At 39.0% G+C, this 26,164-nt stretch overlaps 1 protein-coding gene across 1 annotated transcript in view; it reads right to left on the minus strand.

The window, feature by feature from the left end:
- The window catches only part of LOC126234627 (uncharacterized), a 56,060-nt gene extending 31,290 nt beyond the window's left edge, over positions 1-24,770 (minus strand). The window contains exon 1 of the mRNA XM_049943354.1: positions 24,739-24,770. The gene's annotated coding sequence lies outside the window, so the exon portion shown is untranslated. The remainder of the gene's footprint in view (positions 1-24,738) is intronic.
- Between the last annotated feature and the right edge of the window lie 1,394 nt (positions 24,771-26,164).

Here is a 26,164-nt window from a genome sequence, read left to right on the forward strand (position 1 = left end):
GTCTGATTGATAGGGTTGGTGGCAAAAATGTGTTTCCACTGTAGGGACCAGAAAAAGGACAGAAGTTCTTTATTAAGTCCAGCATGACTGAATTTGGGAGTGGGGCAAAACGTTGGCCTTTGGAGAGCACTGGTGCTTCAGTGGGGCTAAGGCTTTTGGAGGATTGATTCACAGTTGCATTTCAGGTCTGTTTGCATTCTGGATTCTGCATGGTTGTGGGAGGGAGCTCTTAGGATGTGGTAAATGTAGTAAGTCTGTGAGATAGGGTTTGTCAGCTATGAAGGGATGTGGGGGAGGTTTGGAGGCTGTTGTAGAGGTCGTGGATAGTGGTAGTCAGGGTGGGAGTAAAAGGTGAACTAGTTGGAGAATTTTTCGACGTGGTGTTGTGCATGCTGCTCTACTTCCTGGACGCAAGACCTGTCCCATATATCTTATCTCAACCATCTACTTCACTCTTGTCACAAGCAACCTCTATCCCATAAAAGGCAGGGCTATCTGTGGAACCAGTCATATGATCTACAAGCTGAGCTGGCAACCACTGTGCTGCGTTCTATGTGGGCATGACAATCAACAAGCCGTCGGTCCATATGAATGGCCACTAACAAACTACATCCAAGAAATAGCTGGACCGCCCAGTTGCTGAGCAATCTGCCAAACAAAACGCTCTTCACTTCAATGACTGCTTCACAATCTGTGCCACCTGGATGCTTCCCACCCTTGCAAGCTTTCCAGAATTACACAGGTGGGAAATCTCCCTGCAATATATCCTACATTCCTGCAACCCCCTTGGCCTCAACCTTCATTAATCACTGTCCTTCACCCACCTACCCCCTTCCCTGTTCCCATTCCAACGCTACATAGGCTTCTATTCCACCAACACACCCAGAGTCTCTTTACTTCTCTCCTTTTCCACTCCCTTATGCCCCTTCCTCTCTCCCTGCCCTCCATCTAGCCTCCCAGCTGCACGTAGCTGCCCTACCCTCTCCCCACCTCATTCCCATATGCTCCCACAAGCAGCCCTTTACTGACCCCCACCCCTACCTTGCTACCCCTTCCCCTCCCCAACCCAGCCTCCTCCATACCCAAGCCATTCAGAATGCTTCTCTCAGCATGCACATTTGCTCACAGTCTGACCTCATCAGCCAGTGACAGTGGTATGTGAGTGTGTGAGCTGTGCTTGTGTGAATGTTTGTGTGTGTTGTCTACTCCAGAAGAAGGCCTTTTGTCTGAGAGCTTACTTACAGAGACAATTAATGGCTTGAGTCCTTCCAAAATAAATTTGAGAAACAACCCACTGTCTCACACATATTTCACAGTGGTTCTCAACAAACTACTGATTGTTTGCTCAAATCATACAACATTTACTTGTTGATGGCTAAGTCTGGACAACCACATACAATAATTAAGGGACTCATTTTATCTGTTATTGATTAGGTTCTGTGAATGATTTTACATAAGTCACCATATGATGTAATTAAGACTATTGCACTGAGTTATAGATCTGTGCAAAGGTGCATAGATGAAATGGATGATAACATGTAAGACAATAGGTCTACTTGAAGAAAGCTGTCCTGGATGTGTCTAAAATTCACTGTGTCATTCATTACAAGCATTTAGTGGGAAAAAATGTAAGTGACTGCTTACAAAACTCTCTTCAGACTGTCATCACTGCAGTGAATAAAATCAAATCCCAGACACTCAACGATAGACTTTTTCAGATGATTTATGATGAGAAAGATGAACATTTTGAATACAAGTTTGATGGCTGTTTTAGAAGGTTTTATGATCTCTTTGACACTCTTGTGCAGTTTCTTGTAAGAAACAATTCTTTGCCCAGTGAGGAATTAAAAGCAGTCACACATGATGCTGGATACCTGTCAAATCTGTTAGCAAAATTTAATGAAAATAATAATCAAAATATCCACAGGTGTACTGCCGGTCTACAGTGTCCAACGGGCACAATATTTCGGCGATCATACATGGCGACATCATCAGGTGAACTGACGGACTGAGCTCCTGTGAACGTGCCGGCACGGAGATCCATACGCTATGGCTGCTCAGAGGGAACTGGGTTCAGTCACGGCGGCGGCCGATTTAAATACCCTCCGCCTGTGGCACGCTCCCTCCGCTGTCCGCGCCCTGCGCCACGGTCGCGCGGTGGAACAGATTGCGATGGCGTCTGAAATGACGTCAGTGTGATGGCTCTGTCCGCCGTGGCCGTCACACCTATACGTTTGCTCGATTTACTTTTGATTAACCCAACTGCTGGTTCCCAAGCCTTGCTAAGATTATAGCCACAGTCACGGTTTATGAGGTCGTCATTGGTGCGAATTTCGATGGCCTCTCTAACAATGCTGTCCCAGTATCTCGACATCTGTACCAGAATCCTCGTGCGCTCATACTCCGTAGTGTGATTTTGTCACAAACAATGTTCAGCGACCGCCGACTTGCTCGGATAAATCAGTCGAGTGTACCTCTGGTGTTCACGGCATTGATCCTCGACGGTACACATCGTCTCACCAATATACGACTTGCCACATTGACACAGAATCTGGTACACGCCGGCTTTCCTCAAACCGAGGTCATCTTTGGCGCTCAACACCAGTGCACGAGTTTTATTCGGAGGACAAAACACAGTTCCGACCCGGTGTTTCTTCAAAATGTGGGCAATTTTCCCCGAGAGTGTGCCTGTATATGGAATAAAAGCAGTGCCTACCTCCTCCCTCGTGATTTCATCCATCTCCACAGGTTGTGCTGTAGTGGTTGGGCGGAGAGCACATTGAATCTGCCACTCTGAGTACTCATTTTTTCGAAATACAGTTCTCAGATGTTCCAATTCCTGGGTAGACTCTCTGTGTCAGAGATAGTGTGCGCCCTATGTACTACAGTATTAAGTACTCCATTCCTCTGTGAAGGGTGGTGGCAGCTGTCTGCGTGCAAATACAGATCAGTGTGTGTTGTCTTCCAATACACAGGAGCTCAGTCCGCCAGTTCACCTGATGATGGCGACATGTATGATCGCCGAAATATTGTGCCCGTTGGACACTGTAGATTGGCAGTACACCTGTGGATATTTTGATTATCAAATATGCCGGGAGAAACTCAAGAATCACAATGAAAATAATGTTCAATTGCTAGGTAACAAATCCAAATCAGTGATCTCAACATGTGTTTCAAAGTTGGTTTTGTTCAAGAGAAACTCAGGCCATTGAGAGTTAAACTGATTTCCATGCCTCTTGTTAGATGAAAAGGGTTGAATTCATGCTCATTAACTGCAAGTTTACTGTGATCAATTGAGTGTGATTCTTGAAGATATGACAAAATTATTTATATTTCATTCCCAACATCATATTTGGTAGAATGTGGTTTTAGTGTGGTGACACAACTTCTGTCAAAACAAAGAAACAGACTTCAGATAGCTAAATTTGCAGACATAAGGCTCTTATTAACTGAATTTAAACCATACAGTGGAAAACTAATATCTCTTCATCAAGGTAGTCCATCACATTACGATTTTTGTGAATGTTAGACCATTATTCCATCTTGTCACATTTCAGTGTAGAAAGCATTATTCACTCATAAAGTTAGACCCATTATTAAATTTAAAATAGGGTCTAAATATCACGTTTTGTTTTACAATAATGCAAATCAATTTTCTGTATTTTGATTTTAAAGCTTTATAAAGACATAAACCTTGCCACAAAACAGCATATTAACTGGACACAGATTATTCCGTTTACAAGAAGCTGTAGAAAAAACTACATCACTAAAATTTTATAATGTTTTAAACAAGGATATACACATCCCATTTATCTCTATCAAATATGAACTATAGAAACCAAATTCTTAACATCATGGTTGCAAAGCTATGTGGAATGGTATAGGCATATAGAATATCTGAATGCAAAACTGAGCAAGATCTGCTTCCTTCTTTACTCACTAAAATTCTGCTGTACTGAGAAACTAGTAAAGAATGCATATCATCTTAAATATGGGATAACATTTTGGGGAAACTCTAAAGCAGCTATCAGCGCATTTAAACTGAAAAAAGAGCCATTAGAATCATGTTAGGAAGCAAACCTAGAGACTCATGTAAAGTACTGTTTAAGGCCCCCAGTATTCCACTTTTACCACATATCTACATTGTGGAAACTCTTATATTCTTTAAAATAAACTGTGACTTACCAAACGAAAGCGCTGGCAGGTCGATAGACACACAAACAAACACAAACATACACACAAAATTCTAGCTTTCACAACCAATGGTTGCTTCATCAGGAAAGAGGGGAGGAGAGGGAAAGACGAAAGGATGTGGGTTTTAAGGGAGAGGGTAAGGAGTCATTCCAATCCCGGGAGCGGAAAGACTTACCTTAGGGGGAAAAAAGGACGGGTATACACTCGCACACACACACATATCCATCCACACATATACAGACACAAGCAGACATATTCAAAGGGTCTTTGAAGGAAGAGAAGAATATTTATATCTTTAAAAAGAGGCTTACATTAAATTTTATTGTTTAGTTTTTTTATTATTCTGATTATTTTCTTTGCTTCCAGAGTGTTGTTAAGGCATGGGAAGAATTACCCAAAAAGATTACACCAGATATTAACAGTGAGTGTACCTGAGAAAAACATACAGCTTTTGCAGTTTCGTGAGTTGCATTGATGGATAACACTATGATCACATACTTTAACTTTGAGAATTCTCTGTTTAATGATATGTGAGAGTTCCATTTTAGATTTGATTTTAGGCAAAAGCCTACAGACTTTGCCTCAGTGAGATTTGGAATTTCCTGGTTGTTCATGTGAATTATTGGCTTTTCTACATTTTTATTTTGCTGGGTCTGAAAGTGTAAAGTAACAGGTTTACATGGGTTTAAAATGAGCCTGTTCCTGTAAAGCCACTGGGAAACTTCTACTGTGGGGACACTTGCAGAGGTGGTAAGATCTTCTCTATTTTTTGCTTCAGTAAGCAGATTGGTATCATCTGCAAGTACTGCTGCTTCTTTGCACACAAGAGCAGATCATTAATGAACACTAGAAAAAGAAATGGTCCTAAAACAGAGCTCTGTGGTTCAACATGTGACAGTAGGGATGGCTCTGAAAGGTAGTTCTGTGTAGTGCTACCATGCTCACATTTGACCTCTGTAATCTGATACTGAGTACTTAAGTAGGATTTCAGCCACTCACTTGACACACCTCACACACCATAACAATAAAGTTTGCTTAACAGAATTGAATGATCTCTAACATCAAAAGTCTTTGTCAAATTTATGAATACATATGATTTTGGAGTGTTAGTCAACAGCATTTAATACGTGGTTAACAAAATTAAAAGTAGCAGTCTCAGTGGAATGCTCTGCTCTGAAACCATGTTGGCATACTGATAATATACACTGAGGTGACCAAAGTTATGGGATAGTGATATACACAAATACAAATGATGGTAATATAGCGTACGCAAGGTATAAAAGGGCAGTGCGAGGGCAGAGCTGTCATTTGTACTCAGATGATTCATGTGAAAAAGTATCTAACACAACAGGAATTACCAGGCTTTGAATGCAGAATGGTAATCGGAGCTAGACCCATGGGATATTCTGTTTTGGAAATCATTAGAGAATTCAATACTCTGTGATCCACACTGTCAACAGCACGGCAGGAATTAACAGGCTTTGAATGCAGAATGCTAGTCTAGACCAATGGGACATTCTATTTCAGAAATCATTGGGGAATTCAATTTTCTGTGATCCATAGTGTCAAGAGCATGCTGAGAATACCAGTTTTCAGGCATTACCTCTCACTAAGGACAACACAGTGGCTGATGGGTTACACTTAATGACAGAGAGCAGTGGCATTTGCGTAGAGTTGTTAGTGCTAACAGACAAGCAACATTGTGTAAAATAACCACAGAAATCAATGAGGGGTGTATGATGAATGTATAAATTAGGACAGTGTGGTGAAATTTGGCGTTAATGAGCTATGGCAGCAGACAACCAATGTGAGTGCCTTTGTTAACAGCATGACATCACCTGCAGCACCTCTCCTGGGCTCATGACCATATCGATTGGACCCTTGATAACTGGATAACTATGGCCTGGTCAGATGAGTCCCAATTTCAGCTGGTAAGTGCTGATGGTAGGGTTCAAGTGTGGTGCAGACACCATGAAGCCATAGGTCCATGTTATCAACAAGACACTGTGCAAGCTGGTGGTGGTTCCATAATGGTGTGGACTGTGTTTACATGGAATACACTGAGTGCTCTGGTCCAAATGAATCAATCATTGGCAGCATATGGTTATGTTTGGTCATTTAGAGACCATCTGCAGCCAATCATGGACTTCATGTTCCCATACAATGATGACATTTTTATGGATGAGAATGTGCAATGTCAGAACATTCTGGACACTTAGAGTGAATGATTTGATCACCCAGATCACCCGACATGAATCCCACCGAACATTACTGGGACATAATCGAGAGGCCACTTCATCCACAAAATCCTGCATTGACAACACTTTTTCAAATATGGATGGCTATAGAGGCAGCATGGATCAATATTTCTGCAGGGGACTTCCAACTACTTGTAGATTCCATGCCACATCAAGTTGCTGCACTATTCTGGGCAAAAGGAGATCCAACACAGTATTAGGAGGCATCCCATGACTTTTGTCATCTAAATGTATTATTCTGACTGAGGAGTTTCTTAGCTAAGCTAGAAAGAGATGTTCAATAATTTTTGAAGAGCTAAATGATAGTGCCACATGTCTATAATTTGTCATTTCCTGGGAGTCTCCTTCCTTATATAGAGGTAGTACATTAGCAGTTTTTGGTAGATCTGGAAAAATGCCCTTTGACAGTGAAAAATTGCATATGTCTGATAAGGGTGTGAGAATAATGTTTGCTTATATTTTTATCTTGTGATCAGGGTCCTCATCAACACCTGCTGAATGAATCTTAATAAGTGTATGATTTTTTTGCAGCTCATCTTGACTAATAAAACAGAGGGACGTTTTGTTGACTTCCAGATTTGCAAGTTTTTCAGTGTCTTTCAAATCTAATTTTCCAAAAATTTCAATCACTAAATCCTTTTCATCTGTGGCAAACTACAAAGTGAATAGATCTGCAACCAACTTTGGGTCAGTACCAAGGCTGCCAACATGTGGTAAAGCAATATTTTTATGAGTTCCTTTCTTCTCAGTAATTTTCTGCTCAGATTTCCATAAAGCATAAGTCCTGTTTGATTATTCCCTGATATATCAGCAATTTTCTCTTAATTTTGTCTATTTTATTACTGACTTTTGAACTAATTTATACTTTTTAAAATAATTTAGAAATTCTGGATCACTGTTTGCTTTTGAAAATTTAAATAAAGCACTATTCTGCTACAGGAAATTCTGATTCATGCGGTAACCCGGTTCTTTAGTTCATTTGTGTTTCTGCATTTGAATTTCTTTTGGGAAAGGCTAAGTAAAAATATTCATCGAGTTTTGTTATGAAATGGTTGAACTTGTCATTTGTATTAAATTTACTAATTCATTAGATGGCAACAATAGAAAAGGTTCTGTATTTTTTACTTGCAGTGGTTCTTCTGGTATACAATAGATTCATTCTGAGATGAAGGTCATCTGAGGGACACTACTGGTAGCTGCTCGAGATGATCTCTACGTCCTGTATTGTATGTCTGACTGAGGGCACAGACTTGGCCAAGTAGAATTCCATTAGTTGTTTTAATGTGGGTTGAAGAGTTTATAGGTTCGTGCAGGTTATGACTTTGATTGACATTAAAAAAAGTCTTCTCTTTCTGTGCTAGTACTTATAAAACTAATGTTAAAATTGCAGCACAGTACTACAGTTTCTTTGGAACTTCTGAGTTTATTTAAAGCCAAATCAAGATACTTGAAAAAAATTATTAATAGTGCTGTCTAGTGATCTATAAATACACAAAATTATTATTTTCACTATGGTTAATTCTATGGCTGTAACCTCAGACCTCCTAATCTCAATGTTTAGTGCTCTAAACCACTGATCATCATCTTCAAACACACTCTCTTTTGCTAATTTACAAGCACATTCTAATATCTTATAATCTAGATTTTGTTTGATGTATACAGACTCTCCTCCATGTTTAGAAATAGTTCTGCAAAAGGAAGTTGTAAGTTTAAAGTTCTCAATTTTTAAGTTTTTAAAGTGGACATCATACTCCCAATGTTCACGCTTGCATAAAACTGAAACAGCTCTCCAATCACTGGAGTGGGAAACTCTTTTTGTCATGCCTATCTGCAAGTCAGCATCTCTGCTATCTGGTGAGTAGCATCTTTCCTCCTCAAAATATTGTTATATAACACATTATCATATAACTCTTTATATGGAAAAAGCTGACTTGTCCAATGTCTTATACAAAGTTGCATTTGTAGACAAGAGAATCAATAGAAATACAGTACAATATAATACCATATTTGTCTTAGTCATAAAATATTGAGTGTGCTCAGACCATCGTTGTCCACACATTAGCCTTAGATTAAGAGCAGAAAAATTTCGTAGGAGATAATTTTGCAAATTAGGCTTTTCTTAAATAAAAAACATGTGTCATTTTGCAAAGCATCTGTAGCACCAGATTAGAAAGCAGGTGTATGCTGAAAGAAATTGATATACTAGAGGTTAAGTGGAACTTTGTTGCAGCTACTATAACCAGGACATTCTTCAGGTGAAAATTCAGACAACAGCCCTCAGATGGAAATCTCAAGTAAATGCTTCTATAGAAGTGCCGTTGATGTTCTAGGATTTATTCTTTACTGCTCAATCAAGGGATTTGACTTACAGTATGCAGGAGGACAAAGGCAGGTTCTTGGAACTTCCAACTAACTTCCTAATGACTTTGCTGTACTGAGGTTTAATGGCTGCAGTGTCAGCAACCAATATGACATCTGTGCTTCGAAAGTGCCTCACTCATAGGGGACAATTTTCTGGAAGACAGCAATGCTCCGAATGTCCACCATGAGGCAACCCAAGTGGCACTAGAGGCTGCAGGCTGCATGGGCCTATTCTCTTCTGCAAGACAGGTGACCAAAAATAGGCCTGGCTTTATCCTAGTGCTAAGTAGTATTTAGGGCTGCATTTGGGCCAGTCCAGACCAGTTTGCTGCAAGTGAGTTTCCTGTGCCATGGGCTGATTCTGCAAGGATTCCATCAATCAGGATTCCTCCTCCACAATGTTGCTGGCGTTCACATCAAACTTCACAACCACATGAGCTACCAGCTTTACTACTATCTGTGTGTCTGCCTCACACCAAAGAAGATGGAGACTGTTGTCATAGCAGACTTGTGGACTTATACCTTTATTCTTGTTTAACTTTCACAAGGCTACATGCCAGACTTAGACAATTTTATTTCCTGTGGGACTTAAACTTTGTTCATTCAGTTTTTATTTTAACTCTGACTGAGCATTCTATGGGACTTTGACATTTATGAAGTGTGTGTCTAATGAACTTAGACGCAGTGACAATCTAACTGGCCTTCAGCCACCAGAAGTATTGTTGTTCTATTCCAAGAAGCAATTTATGTTTCGTTTCAATTTACATCAGACTAACGTGCTATTAACCTTTGGAAAAAAAAAAGAAAAAAAACTTTTTCAGTCACTGCTACTTGGTTACTTTTTGTGCCACTGTCAGCAGACATATTAGGCTCACACTAGCCTTCACTGTCTAGCCTCAGCTGCATACTTTCCATGTTGCAGTGACTTCAATGCTGGCAAACTGCATCTCACAAGTAATTTATGAGTCTTCCTGAAATCTCTTGAAAACAGATTGGGATGGACAGTTCTTTGGAAACAGGGATCTGTATAGTGCAATTCAGAGACCATTTATGTGTTTATTGGAGTACTGGTGACACAAAAGCAGCTGTGTTGAATTGCATAGATGGCTCTTGCTGACTCATTTAGTCATCATCTCTGGCTGCTGAGTGTTTTAGACTATTTGAAATTAATTACCATATGCAACCAGGAATGGCATTGGTAGATTTCAGTGTTGCCTGGATGTATGCCACCATCCCCTCTAAGGAAACAAAAATGTTGATGGGTCAGCTAGATGCATGTCTTTTTCCATTTAATTCATTTATCATTTGTTAATCGTATCTTCCTTCACGGAAGAATGAAACCTCTCAAGGGCACAACCCCAGGTGGCAGATAGGGGAATGCCTCCCAGACATGGGTGGCAGGAGGGAAATAAAATATTTCCCATGGACCAAGGGGAACAGCAGGATTTGGTCCAAAGTGAGAGGCTGTTAATGGGGTCTGTCTCCATGTTAGAAGTGGATGAGTTTTTGGGGGAAGTCAATGGAATACCATTGATACAGAATTCCTAAAGAACTACATAGGTACATTCACTTCTGCATGCCCCAGATCCCCAATCAGATCTTGGGGGGAGGGGGAGAGATGGTTTTCAGTAGATCCACAATAAAAACAACCACAAGGAACTTACACATGGTGGTTTGATAGAGGGAGTTGTTCTACTGTTGGAGGTACAAAACTTCATGAAATTAATATGGGAGACTTGAATGTCAGACTAGGAAATGACAAGTTTTAAGATCTGGTAGGACCTTCTGGTTTAGGAGCACAAAATGAGACAGGTGATTACCTATTACATTTCTGCCAGTAAGAAAACATGAAGTCACTAATACTTGGTTCAAATTACCACCTTGATGCCTGTGTACATGGAAATATCCAGTGGACAACCAATAAAATATAGCTCATAACTCTATATACTATATTTTAATCATTGCAGTCACAAGAGCATCCACCTGTCCTGACTACAAATTACTCATAGCTTCTCTAAAAACAAAGCTTGTAAAACACAAAAAACCTACCCACACATAGCTTATGAAAAGCTCAGACAGCCTGAATAGTGAAGTGAAATGGGCATGGATATCAGCAGTAACATAGTGACATCAGTAACAGCTCTGTCTGGTCAAGAAAACTTTACCAAAATATGGGAAGGAATGAAACACTTTATTATAACCACTGCTCAAGATCAACTAGGAAATAAAGCAAGAGATTGAAAAAAGAAATCAATAACTGATGAAATTCTTTCATTGATGGATGAATGCTGAAAACATTAAGCCCAAGAAGATCTAACTGGTTACAATAATACTCAAAAACTTGTAAGGTTGAAGATTAGAACAACAAAAAATGAATGGTTACAAAGCAAATGTGAAGAAGTCGAAAGCTTGCAAGCTTCACATGATGATTTTAACTTACATAAAAAGCTAATAGAAACCCCTGGGATATACAGAAGTAAAACAAGTCTCTTTGACAGTCAGCAAAAATAAAAAATAGTTTTTGATGTTGTAGAGAAGGAGGAGATGTGGGAAGATCATATCAGAAACCTCTTTTCAGTTGATAGACCAAATGTTTATATTTCTAGGATTGATAAATTAACAGAACCTCCAATTATGAATTAAGAAATTGAGAAAGCCATATGAATCTCAGAAACTTATAAAGCAACACAACCTGATGAAATTCCATTGGAACTTATTACACAAATTGATGAAGGAAGTATCAGAGCCTTACATAAACTTTTTAACAAAAATTATGATACCTGTCATTAACCTCTCTAGTGGCTATTATCAGCTTTCATTCCCTCGCAAAAAATGAGGAATGCATGATAATGTGATGGTCATGGACTCGTTAGTCTTATGAACCATTGCTTGAAAATATTTCTGAGTCATTCATCAGAGGTTATATGAAAAATGTGAGAAATTCATTGATGAGACAAAGTTTGGTTTAGGAAATGTTTAGGCATAAGAGAACCAATAATTGAGCTACAAGTTCTAGTGCAAAGATACTACAATCAGGATAAAATGTAGGCATTTGGTTATGAAAAAGCCTTTGATAAGGTGAAGTATAAGGTAAACTTATGAAAATTCCCAAAAGAATGGATAGAGGTTAGAAAGAAATCCACTATATAGAGTATCTATATTGGAATCAGACAGCACAAATTAAGTTTGATAATGAGGTCAATAACTGTGTTAATATAGTGACTTGAGTCCAACAAGACTGGGAACAACTTAAGAACCAGAAAAAAACTGGCCAACCAAGTGAGGATGTCACCAGTGAATCACCAAAAGTATACAGGAGGACACAACAATAGAAGGACAGACAATGTAGACAGCATGGCACCAGTGCATGCAGATGTAGCAGTGCACTCGTAGCAGTTGTCATCAAGATCCATGCCTTCCAGTGGTCCTTTAAACTCACTGGGCCGGGATGGCTGGGTTAATATCTGTAGAGGAGTCCAATATAGGTAAGTTCTGCTCTGTTATTCAGCATGTACTAAGAGAGTATCTTGGTAATACAGAAAAAGGTGCATAGGTTAATGGTGTCTTCATCAACATGGAAGGAGATCACAGCAGCAATTTAGGTCTGGATATCAAAATCAAGAAGACATTTTACGGTTGTCACTTGACAGCCCAATTCCTTTACAAATGCAAATGTGTGACTCAGTAGCTCTTTAATGCAAAGAGTAGACAAGTGTTAGAAACAATAGGAGTCTTTATTGACTTGTCAAAAGCTTTTGACATGGTGGATGTGGTGTCACAGCCAGACACCACACGTCCTAGGTGGTAGCTTAAATCGGCCGCGGTCCTGTAGTACATGTCAGACCTGCGTGTCGCCACTGTGTGATCGCAAACCTAGCGCCACCACAAGGCAGGTCTCGAGAGGCTGACTCGAACTCAGCCCAGTTGTACGGACGACAGAGCTAGCGACTAGACGTACGAAGCCTTTCTCTCTCATTAGCCGAGAGACAGAATAGCCTTCAGCTAAGTTAATGGCTACGAACTAGCAAGGCGCCATTAGCCTTACAGTAATTGTAATTAAAGTCTCCTTTGTGCGATGTACCACAATGAGTTATTAAAGATAAGTATTATACCAGCTACGTACTTTTCTTCATAGCATTAATTACATATCCTGTTCCAGTACTTCACGCCCGTCTGCGTTAGTCAAGCGTGCATTAAGCCACCTCTATCTACAAGGTGTTGGCCCAGCTGCCGACACATCAGTGGACCATAAAATTCTGCTATCAAAGCTAGAAAGATATGGTATTCGAGGTCTGTCCAACAAGTGGATTAGTTCCTTCCTGACTAATTGTATGCAGGCAGTGTGCATCAAGCACACAAATATTGAACTAAAAACTGTATCTAATCACTTATCTGACTATAAACAAATAAAATGTGGTGTACCCCAAGGATCAGTATTGGGGCCCCTTCTGTTTCTTCTGTACATAAATGATCTAAGCTTAAATACTGATGCACACAAAACAATCATATTTGCAGATGACACCATGATTCTACTAAAAGGAGACAATGATGAACAGTTACAGCAGACAGTAAACACGGTCACGAAACAACTTAGTAGCTGGGCACGGAGTAATCAGCTTGTAATAAACAGTAAGAAAACCGTTGCTCTAAAATTCCACAATGTTCCTAACAAGGACATGTTTATCCCATCAGTCTATCAATGACGAACCAGTTGGTAACAGTACTGAAACCAAATTCTTAGGACTTTGGCTGCAGAGTAACATCAGATGGAATAAGCATATTGAATATCTCAATGCAGAACTGAGCAAAACATGTTACCTTCTTTGTTCATTAAAATCATGCTGTAGTGAGAAAACAGTATTGAATGCATATCATGCGTACTTTCATTCTCATCTTAGATATGGGGTCACCTTCTGGGGAAACTCTAAACCAGCTAATAGCACTTTTAAACTACAAAAAAGGGCCATTAGAATCTTGTTTGGGTGCAAGCCTAGAGACTCTTGTAAACCCCTGTTTAAGAAATCTGGTATTCCTCCATTACCATGTGTATACATTATGGAAACCCTTTTGTTCTTTAAATTAAATGTAATAGGCAAGGACTGGAGACTGCAAAAAAACTGTGATATACATGAGCACTTTACCAGACAAAACAGAAACTTACATATGACTCAAATCAGCACAGCACTGTGCCAAAAAGGTACTTTTCACATGGGAGTTAAGCTTTATAACGAACTTCCTGAAAACATAAAAGCTATCACTGAGGTCAATACATTTGGAAAATCTCTAAAGTCATATTTACAGCATCACTGCTTTTACTCCATTGAAGAATATTTAAATTTATGAAATGTGTTATATAAATACTTACATGTAAAGTGTATTATTGTAAGCTTAAATATGTATGCCTTGGAATGACTTTCAGCCAGTATATTTATAACTTGACTTGTCCAATGTCTTATGCATAAGCTGCTATGTAGACAACAGGACCAATAAAATACAATCTACAATCTTGGAACACGGCTCTGTGAAGATTTATGCATGTAATAGTCTGATTTACTTACTAAATTTGAATCAGATGAAGTAATTATTAGATACCATTATGTGATCATATTGCGGTAGATCATTGCACAGTCTATTCAGGTGCTCTTGTACAGTGCCACTGGCAGAGTGGATGAGATGGCAGTCACGTGGGGCCGCAGTGCTTGACCCTTGTGGAGTGCAGGTAGAGAGATGTGTGTTGTCCATGTCTGCATACTGGAATACTTTTCTTGTTTCAGTGTTAATTTTAGTGATCAATTCATCAAATTTGCTTTATTTGGTTGAGTAACGTAGCTACAATGGCTGACTACACTCCAAATGAAATCGTAGGCATGATTACAATTTTAGAAGAGTGCCAAGGTGTCAACATCCACATGGCCACACTTTATGCTAGACATTTTCCTAACAGACAACGCCCAAAAAATGTCACTATTTGTGATCTCACTGACAGAACACTGGATGGATGGTTAAATTGTGTATATCATCATCATGAATATGGGGAAAACAATAATTGTGTCGTAGCCATTCTTGCAATGATCCAGCTAAGTGATCCTCATATTAGTTCATGGTAAATTCAAACAAAAGTAGGATTACTGAAGTCGACATTACTCAGAATTCTAAAGGCATGAAGACTTCATGCTTTCCATATCACATTGACCTAAGAATTAATGTTTCAGAAGTTCGAAGAACACCTTACATTTTGCTGCTGTGTCATACATCATTAAGAGCTGTTCACACCAATAATGTTTCCAGATGAAGCAACATTTAAAAATATTGATGAATTGCACAACTGTCATTGCTGGTCGAATGTCCAACCACGTTGGTGCAAAACTGTTGACAACCAACATTGATGGAGCTTTAGCGTTTGATACGGAATTGTCAATGGCTATCTGATTGGTCCCTACTTTCTTAATGGAAATGGAAACCAGTACAATATTTTAGAAATATTGAGAGGCAATTTATCAGGCTTACCTGAGGACGTTGACTTAGAGGCCAGATGAAGAATATGGGTGCAATTGGATGGTGCACCATCACATTACTCATGGAGGCCCCATTCCGTGGCCCTCTTGTCCTCTGATTTTTACCCAGCCAGCAACAAGAGAAAACGTGGTGGAATGTATCTGGAGAGCTTTTGTAGATAGGGTACAAAATGAAAGGCATGGGAGTGCTTTAAAACAAGCACCCTGAGAAATGAGGGATGTGGGGGCTCCCTAAGCGATTTGAAATCAATGATCTATGTTTTATTTAGTTTGTTCTGACTTGCAGATGCAAAGTAACATTAACACCTTGTATTTAGCAAAAAATACATTAATTAGACTTTAAGTTCAAATCTCTCTTCACTCTTTCCAAATCTGATGTCAAAAATAGGGGCTTCCATGAAACAAAAATCAACCTTTGAATGACCGTCAATAATTACCTTTAAGATCATGGCTATTAGTATGATATGTGACCCCTTCTGCCTCTTCCAATTTGTATCCTACATTGTGTTTTTCTATATCCCTCCTCCATTGCAAGTTAATCCCTACTAGAACTAAAAACATATTTGTTTATTTGACCCTCACTGAACCTTGTTATGTTCTCAAAGAATGTTTCATTTTATATATAAAATTAGCCACTTTAAAAAAAAAATCTCAAATCAAATATTAGGGCTCAAACATTGGAAAATACAGGTAGGAATATCAACAATGTAGGAAAAGATGGATTGCTACTTATTGTAAAGAAGACACATCATGTTGCAGACAGGCAAGATCAAAAGTCACTCACACATAGCTTTCAGCTACAGCCCTCATCAGTAAAGAGAAAAACACACACACAGCAACTGTAGCATCTTGTACCAGAATGTTCCAGCAGTTAGTAATAGGGAATACTCTGTTCAAGAATCACGAGAGTAGGCAATATACTTGGAAAAGGCTAGCAGATATGGCAAGATTCCAATAAGATTACATTACGGTCAGAGAGAGATTCCAAAATTAGATACTGGATTGTAAGGCATTCTCAGGAGCAGATACAGCTCAGATAACAATTAAGTCATGATAAAGAGTAGGCTGAAGTTTAAGAGACTACTCAGGAAGAATCAGTGCACAAAGAAGTGGGATACAGAAGTACTATGGAATGGAGAGATATGCTTGAAGTTCTCTGAGGCTATAGATATTGTGATAAAGACTAGTTCAGTAGGACATTCAGTTGAAGAGGAATGGAGATCTCTAAAAGGGGCAATCACAATTGTTGGAAAGAAAAACATAGTTAAAAGGAAGGTAACTGCAAAGAAATCATGGGTAACGGACGAAATACTTCAGCACATAAATGAAAGAAGGAAACACAAAAATTCTCAGGGAAATTCATGAATACAGAAGCACAAGACACATAGGAATGAAATAAATACAAAGTGCAGGGAAGCTAAAATGAAATGGCTGCACGAAAAATGTGAAGACATCGAAAAATAAATGATTGTCAGAAAAACTGACTCAGCATACAAAAAGTACAAAACAACCTACAGTGAAATTAAAAGCAAGGCTGGTAACATTAAGGGTGCAATGGTAATTCCACTGTTAAATGCAGAACAGAGAGCTGATAGGGGGAAAGAGTACACTGAAGACCTCTATGAGAGGAAAGATTTGGTTGATGTGATAGAAGAAGAAACAGGAGTTGATACAGAAGAGATAGGGGATCCATTATTAGAATCAGAATTCAAAAGAGCTTTGGAACACTCAACATCAATTAAGGCAGAAGGGATAAATAACATTCCATCAGAATTTCTAAAATCATTGGAGGAAATGGCAACAAAATGGCTACTCACATTGGTGTATAGAATGTATGAGTCTGGCAATATACCCTCTGATTTTCAGAAAAATATCATCCACACCAATGCCAAAAATTGAAAGAGCTGACAAATACAAGAATTATTGCACAATCAGCTTAAGGGGCAGTAGGGCATCAAACGGGCTGACTTGGAGCAGGAGAGGCACCAGAGGACATTTTAATTTCCACTGTCTATACTTTTACAAGTAAATATATCTAAAAACAAAGATGATGTGACTTACCAAACGAAAGTGCTGGCAGGTCGATAGACACACAAACAAACACAAACATACACACAAAATTCAAGCTTTCACAACCAACGGTTGCTTCATCAGGAAAGAGGGAAGGAGAGGGAAAGACGAAAGGATGTGGGTTTTAAGGGAGAGGGTAAGGAGTCATTCCAATCCCGGGAGCGGAAAGACTTACCTTAGGGGGAAAAAAGGACAGGTATACACTCGCACACACACACATATCCATCCACACATACACAGGCACAAGCAGACATTTGTAAAGGTAAAGAGTTTGGGCAGAGATGTCAGTCGAGGCGGAAGTACAGAGGCAAAGATGTTGTTGAAAGACAGGTGAGGTATGAGCGGTGGCAACTTGAAATTAGCGGAGGTTGAGGCCTGGCGGATAACGAGAAGAGAGGATATACTGAAGGGCAAGTTCCTATCTCCGGACTTCTGACAGGTTGGTGTTAGTGGGAAGTATCCAAATAACCCGGACGGTGTAACACCGTGCCAAGATGTGCTGGCCGTGCACCAAGGCATGTTTAGCCACAGGGTGATCTCATTAGCAACAAACACTGTCTGCCTGTGTCCATTGATGCGAATGGACAGTTTGTTGCTGCTGATTCCCACATGACCTACCTACACTGTGAAGCTTTCTATGTGGGAATGACCAGCAACAAACTGTCCATTCGCATGAATGGACACAGGCAGACAGTGTTTGTTGGTAATGAGGATCACCCTGTGGTTAAACATGCCTTGGTGCACGGCCAGCACATCTTGGCACAGTGTTACGCCGTCCGGGTTATCTGGATACTTCCCACTAACACCAACCTGTCAGAACTCCGGAGATGGGAACTTGCCCTTCAGTATATCCTCTCTTCTCGTTATCCGCCAGGCCTCAACCTCCACTAATTTCAAGTTGCCGCCGCTCATACCTCACTTACCTTTCAACAACATCTTTGCCTCTGTACTTCCGCCTCGACTGACATCTCTGCCCAAACTCTTTGCCTTTACAAATGTCTGCTTGAGTCTGTGTATGTGCAGATGGATATGTGTGTGTGTGCGAGTGTATAGCTGTCCTTTTTTCCCCCTAAGGTAAGTCTTTCCACTCCCGGGATTGGAATGACTCCTTACCCTCTCCCTTAAAACCCACATCCTTTCGTCTTTCCCTCTTTCCTGATGAAGCAACCGTTGGTTGCGAAAGCTTGAATTTTGTGTGTATGTTTGTGTGTCTATCGACCTGCCAGCGCTTTCGTTTGGTAAGTCACATCATCTTTGTTTTTAGATATATTTTTCCCATGTGGAATGTTTCCCTCTATTATATACATATCATTAACTTTTACAAGTAAATTCATAAAACTTTGTCAGCATGACCAGGAAGGATTCAGGATTCACACTTGTAGCAGCGGAAGTTCAAAAACATAACAAAATAATTTTTTTTACACGTGCAATTTCATCATTTTTTCACTTACTATTGGCTGAATTTGTTGCTATAGGTACACTTTTCTTCATAAGTAAGAGATACTATTCAATGAATTTTGCACAGCATACAAACCATACTTACAGGTGTCTGAAACTCTAGAATCTATTTAATTTATGAAAAAATGAATGAGCTGTCACATTTTAAACTTTATTTTTAGAAAAAAATCAAATTTTGTAGTTAATTATCTCAATTTTTACCACAGTTTTTAATAGATTTGGAAAATTCTAGTTTCATACACCTGTAAGTATGGTTTGTATGCTGTGCAAAATTCATCAAAGAATCTCTCTTACTTGTGAAGAAAAATGTACCTATAGCAACAAATGCAGCCAACAGTAAGTGAAAATATGATGAAATTTGATATCTAAAAAAAAAATGTATTTTATCTAAAAACAAAGATGATGTGACTTACCAAATGAAAGTGCTGGCAGGTCGACAGACACACAAACAAACACAAACATACACACAAAATTCTAGCTTTCGCAACCAACGGTTGCTTCGTCAGGAAAGAGGGAAGGAGAGGGAAAGATGAAAGGATGTGGGTTTTAAGGGAGAGGGTAAGGAGTCATTCCAATCCCGGGAGCGGAAAGACTTACCTTGGGGGGAAAAAAGGACAGGTATACATTCGCACACACACACATATCCATCCGCACACACACAGACACGAGCAGCATATCAAAAAATGTATTTTGTTATGTATAGACAGTAGAAAATAAAATGTCCTGTGGTGCCTCTCCTGCTCCAAGTTGGCCCGTTTCACATCCTACTCCCCTTAACAGCTCATGCATTCAAGTTGCTGACAAGAATAATATACAGAAGAATGGAAAAGGAAATTGAGGATGTGTTAGATGATGATCAGTTTGGCTTTAAGAAAGGTAAAGGCACCAGAGAGGAAAATCTGACTCTGAGATTGCTAATGGGAGTAAAAGTAAAGAAGAATCAAGACAAGTTCATACTATTTGTCAGCCTGGAAAAGCATTCGACAATATCAGATAGTGCAAGATGTTCTAAATTATGAGAAAAATAGGGATAAGGTACACGGAAAAGTGGATAATATACAATATGTGCAGGAGCAAAGAGGGAACAATAAGAGTGGAAGACCAGAAACAAAGTGCTCAGATTCAAAAGGGTGTAAGACAAGGATGTAGTCATTTGCCCCAACTGTTCAATCTATACACTGAAGAAGCAATTATGGATCTTAAAGGAAGATTTAAGAATGGAATTAAAATTTGAGGCAAAATGATATCAATGATAAGATTCACTGATTACATTGCTATCCTCAGTGAAAGTGAAGAGCAATTACAGCATTTTCTGAATGAAATGAACAATCTAATGAGTTCAGAATATGGATTTAGAGCAAATCAAAGAAAGACCAAAGTAATGAGAAATAGCGGAAATGAGAATAGTGGGAAACTTAACATCAGCAGTGATGGCCATGAAATAGATGAAGTCAAGGAATTCTATTACCTAGACAGCAAAATAACCCATGATGACTAGCAATGGCAAAAAGGGCCAGAAGTCCACTAGTATCAAACATATGCCTTAATTTGAGGAAGAAATTTCTGAGAATGTATGTTTGGAGCACAGCATTTTATTGTAGTGAAACATGGACTGTGGAAAAATGGGAACAGAAGAGAATCAAAGCATTTTAAATATGGTGCTATAGAAGGATGTTGAAAATTTGATGGATTCATAAGGTAAGGAATGAGGAGGTTCTGCATAGAATCGGAGAGGAAAGAAATATATGGAAAACAGTGTCATGGAGAAGAGACAGGATTATAGGACATATGTTAAGACATCAGGGATTAACTTCCATGGTACTACGGTAAGCTGTAGAGTAAAAACTGTAGAGGAAGACAGAGATTGGAATACATCCAGCAAATAACTGAGGGCACAGGTTGCAAGTGCTACTCTGAGATGAAGAGGTTGGCTAGGAGAGGAATTCATAGCAGGCCGCATCAAATCAGTTGGAAGACTGATGACTCAAAAAAAGGATCTAGCAAATGTTTCTTCTGGGTGGCCAGTGGAACAAATGTGAAAGGCCACAAAAACACATGAAAGTGGGCAGAGAATCATGCTGTTAAAGTGAAATTGCACAAATATTACAACCCACAACCAGCTGTCATAAATGCAGGCAATATACTGCCCTGGGTGCAAAATTGAAACTGGTGGATTGTCTACAGAGTCTAAAATTTTTGCAACAAATGACAGCAAGTCTCCAGAAACTCATTTCATTTCAATCTATTCCAAGACAATTGGAACAAATACATTTGATTTTCTCTCACTCCAGCAACTGTGGACACAGAAGAAAATCTGTATTTTTAGCCCACACTAAATAATTTTATATGAGCTTTGGCAACAAAAATTAATTTCTTTATTTGTCAGATTTTAATAATAAAATGTGCACAAATCAAAGATTTTTTACTGAGCAGCAGATCCATCACTACAGTACTTTATATGAATTCATCAGTCGTCACAAAAACATGAACAACTACTGTGTCAGATTTTAGGCTCTCATAATGCACGTGCTTTTGCACAGTATTTGTACATTTTCAACAAAATAAATCACTATTTAATACAAAGTTGAGTGATAATTTTTTCACTGGAAACTTTCAACAAATTGGTGGAGACAAATGAATAAATTTCAGCAAAATCTAATGGAATTATTATTACATCAGACTTCAGGTCCACTCACTATGAACTCTTCAGTAGGCAGTTGATTTTTCCTCAAGTGATGGTCATGCACACTGTTTGTACTCAACATCTTATTCTGTATCAACTTCTTTGTAGAAAATGGAAAGGTATAACTCCAATGCAAGCTTTTCTTGACAGTTTTTTCACCTCCGTACACTGAAATGTTTTGATTCAGTGATGTGTACTGGCAGAGCACTTAAAATGTGTAATCATTGTTGACAGCATTAGTCTGACATTATATGATGATGATGATGATGATGATTGGTCTGTGGGGTGCCCAAATGCTCTGTTATCAGCACCTGTACTAATTCCCAATGTTTACTCAGTCCAATCTCGCCACTTTCATGACACTCAGTATTTCACCCATCCCTCGGAAAAGTCTGCTGAATTAGTCATCCTCAGAAAAACTAAGTGCTCTATTTATTTTACAGTATCAGGCAGAAAATTGCTTAATGTGTTTTCTTCCTGGTGTAGCCAGAATACCAACTTCATCTCTGAATGTTCTGGCTATTCTCACCAATCTCTCAGAATCTCTTAATTCTGCAGCTGACTTTCTGATGAACCAACTGTTTGGTGCCACTGTTAGAATCTGTTTTTATTTTTTATTTTTCTTCTTTTAAGTTTGACTTGAAATGTCAAGTTTTGTTTTAAGTTATTACAAGAAGTCAGTGCAGTCAGCACAATTTTCACATTCTTTATTAACTTACCATACCTTGAGGACAGCTGTATTTCATCAAGATGAAAAATGGTTGCAAGTGTTACTGTAATAGTTATCAAATTCTGCTCATGACAGACTTTATGCTTGACATACTTGGAGATGCGTTTCCTGACCTTTTTTATTTTAAGGGATGTAGTGCCAAGGAAGATCAAACTAGTGCCAAGAGTATCACATGTTAATAAAAATGAAAACATTTTTAAATGTACTTATTTATTTACAACTGTAATTTGTGATGTACCATTCTCCAATAACAGCCCAGTACGAAGTGTGTCAATGCATTTCATTTCTCTTCAAGAGGACCCATTCCTGAGTCAATCATGTTAACATATTATATATGAGCAAAAGAATAGCATTCCTTGTCAACATAAAAGGATGTGTCACTTTGGTGACAAATATGAATGCAGTATGATATGGAATTGATACGAATATTAGGTGAAGTGCTACAGTAATTTATGTAGATGATAAGAAAGCCTATTCTGATAAACATATGAAATATGTAAGCATGACTGACAAGAAGACAATCTGGCCTTAAGAGGAGTGAACATGCATTAACACTGCTACTTGAGAATGACACATTAGCCAAAAGTGTGATCATAACTAAATATATTTAACCCTTGTGCAGGTGTGCTGATATTTGTAACACGAGCAGGTGCGTTGCATTCTTCGTATACATGTTAAGAATAGCTGCCTTTATGTTACCAAGGTAAACAAACATGTATGAGCAAAATCACAGTTTCATCTTAGTTGAACTAAACAATGATAAAATAAGCTTACATAATACGAGCTGATACACTGTTTAATTAAACAAGTTGCCACAGACAGGAGGTAACGCACAGTAATAACACACTTGAAGCAGCACAGTTGCATCAGATCTCAGCCAACCACTTATTCGATTACTATCTATGAGGGTTGCCCAGAAAGTAATGCATCACTTTTTTTTCTCAGCCAAAAACAATGCTATGAATGCGAAATGTTATGTGTATACTATTTGAAGCCTCCTGAGTTAGCACACCAAGTTTCCATCACTTCCGACAGATAGTGTAGTTGCAGGACAGTTTCAAAATGGCATCTGTAGGTGATGTATGTTACAAATAACGTGCCATCATTGAATTTCTCACTGCTGAGAAAGAAACTGTGGGGAATATTCACAAAAACTTGTGAAAAGTCTATGGAGCATCTGCTGTTGACAGAAGTACAGTTAGTCACTGGGCACAGAGGGTGAGGTCATCAGAAGACAGTTTGGCAGAGCTCTATGATTTGCAGCGGTTGGGAAGACCATCCACGGCTGTCACCTGACATGTCGCAGCGAGCTGTTGTCATTCATGAGGGCAGATGCATTATGATCCAGCAGTTGGTGCTGTATTTGTCAATTAGCAAAGGAAGTGTGGATGCAATTATCCGCACTCTTGGATATTCAAAAGTGTGTGCAAGATCGGTCTGTGGTGTCTAATGGTGGATCACAAATCACAGAGAAAAAACATTTGCCTTGATTTGTAGCATCATTTTGAAGATGAGGGGGAGGCCTTCTTTTCCCAGATTGTGACAAGTTATGAAACGTGGGTTCACCATTTTGAGACCAAAAGAAAACGACAGTTGTTGGAATGACATCATTCTCACTCCCCACAGTAATCAAAATTCAAAGCAACTACTTCCACTTGTTTGGGCCATTAAAGGATGCCATTCGTGGAAGACATTTTGAGGACGATATGGAGGCAATTCAGACAGTGAAGCACTGGCTTTGCCATCAGGGCAAGGATTTATACTGACAGGTCATACACACTCTTGTTTTGAATTGGAGGAAGGCCATAGAATGGGATGGAGATTACGTGGAAAAATAGGGTGTGTAGATAAAACACCATTGTTTCATGTGTGTATTTTCATTATGTTCAATAAAGAGAATTGTTGAAGAAAAAAATGCAGTGCATTACTTTCTGGACAACACTTGTATCTTGTACACAACTGCCTGATTGTGCTGCTATCAAGCAATCTGGGTCATTCATTTGCTGGGATCATTTTACATACATACACAGCTGCACCCACTTGAGGGTTAATAACAATCCAGTCAAGGCACTTCAGGACTGTGGACACAAATGAACAGAAAAGAATTGTTTCAGGTGTGCACCTTCATCTGAAGGGGGTGAATCTAAAGCATTTAACAACTTAGTCAGCTCAATTTGACAGGTTGTGCACAGTTATTAAGCAGGCAAAACATGTTTACCAATATTTCCCAGTGTATTTCTCTTTTCTATCAGGTGGAAACTTTTGTCAATATGATGATTCTTTTTGGCAAACAATTAGTGCATGACCTCTGTAGAAATTCATATTTTGAGAGCAGTAAGGCTTTATGATGAAGACAAATTACCATTTTACCAACAAGTTGCAGGTTAGAGTGACTTTAAAGAAGTTCGTTTTGTTCTATAAAAATTTCACATATCAATTTCAATTTTGCGCTTGACTAAAAATACTTACATGGTTCTTAAGGTGTTGGCTTTATTCAAATTGAAATGCAGCACAAATTCAAACCTGCAAGGAAAAAACCTAATATTATGAAATTCACACCCATAGAACAGTACAACCTATTTCTAAATTATTTGATCATTTTTGGTAAACAAACAGCTAAATGTACATTGAAACTTCCTGGTAAATTTAAACTGTGTGCCAGACCAAGACCTGAACCCAGAATCTCTGTCTTTTGAGGACAAATGGTCTACTCATTGAGCTATCCAGGAGCGGTTCACAACAGCCCTCACAGTCTTACTTCCGCCAGCACACTAGCCACAATGCAGACCCAATGTAAATTCTGTTTTTGGACATGGGATGAGTTAGTTACTGATTGTAAGCACTTAGTTACATCATTAGAAGCTGCTACTACAAATTAGTGTGTCTGGAAAGCTGCTGAGAGACATGTACCAGTGGAATCAAAGGTACCTCAAGTACTCTCTCTCCTGTGAACATTATGTCCTCTGCAAGCGGTACAGGATCTATCACTACCTATTCACTTGACTGTGAATAATATGTTGGTGATGCATCTTGGGGTCCTGTATAGCACAGTCGAGGACCAGAAAGAACTCATGGTATTACAACCACCCCATAACTAACAACTTTGAAGTGCTGTCTTCCACTAAAATTATTGGGAAATCTACTTTGTCCCATGTCATGTGGAAGTACACTGAAAAGAGTGTAGGTCTATTAATAGTTGGAAGTTCAAATGTATGATAAATAATGGAACCCCTTCAGGAAACAGCAGCAATGGATGGGAAAGATCACCATGTCCACTCATTGCTGGACTGGGAATCAACTACTTGAATAGATATTGCCAGGAAGTTTCAAGTCAGTATATGCTCCACTGCAGAGAGGAAATTTATTGTGTAAAATTATGTTCATTGCAATGTCATTAATGTAGCAGACTTCTTTTTTCTACAGATAAGTACGACAGTACTGTAGGCTTATCTTACAATGAACCAATCTAGATAACAATATAAATTCAGTGGAAAATAAAATCATCTGGAAATATACAACATATTTACATTGTGCTACTTAGGATAATACGAACTTGCAATATGGTTTCACACCCTTCTGTTAAGAGTACTGCTGAAGTAGCAGTATCTCTTTCTCCATCTATAGCTGAGCCATAGTGAAGAAACAGCTAGCACAACAGAGAAGCAAAAGGTTAATGCAAGTCGGCCGCAGTGGCCAAGAGGTTCTAGGCACTTCACTCCGGAACCACGCGATTGCTACTGTTGCAGGTTTGAAACCTGTCTCGGGAATGGATGTGTGTGATGTCCTTAGGTTAGTCAGGTTTAAGTAGTTCTAAGTTCTAGGGTACTGATGACCTCAGATGTTAAGTCCCATAGTGTTAAGAGCTATTTGAACCATTTTTGGTTAATGCAACAGT

This window comes from Schistocerca nitens, chromosome 2, assembly GCF_023898315.1.
Source record: "Schistocerca nitens isolate TAMUIC-IGC-003100 chromosome 2, iqSchNite1.1, whole genome shotgun sequence".
Taxonomy (NCBI): Eukaryota; Metazoa; Arthropoda; class Insecta; order Orthoptera; family Acrididae; genus Schistocerca; species Schistocerca nitens.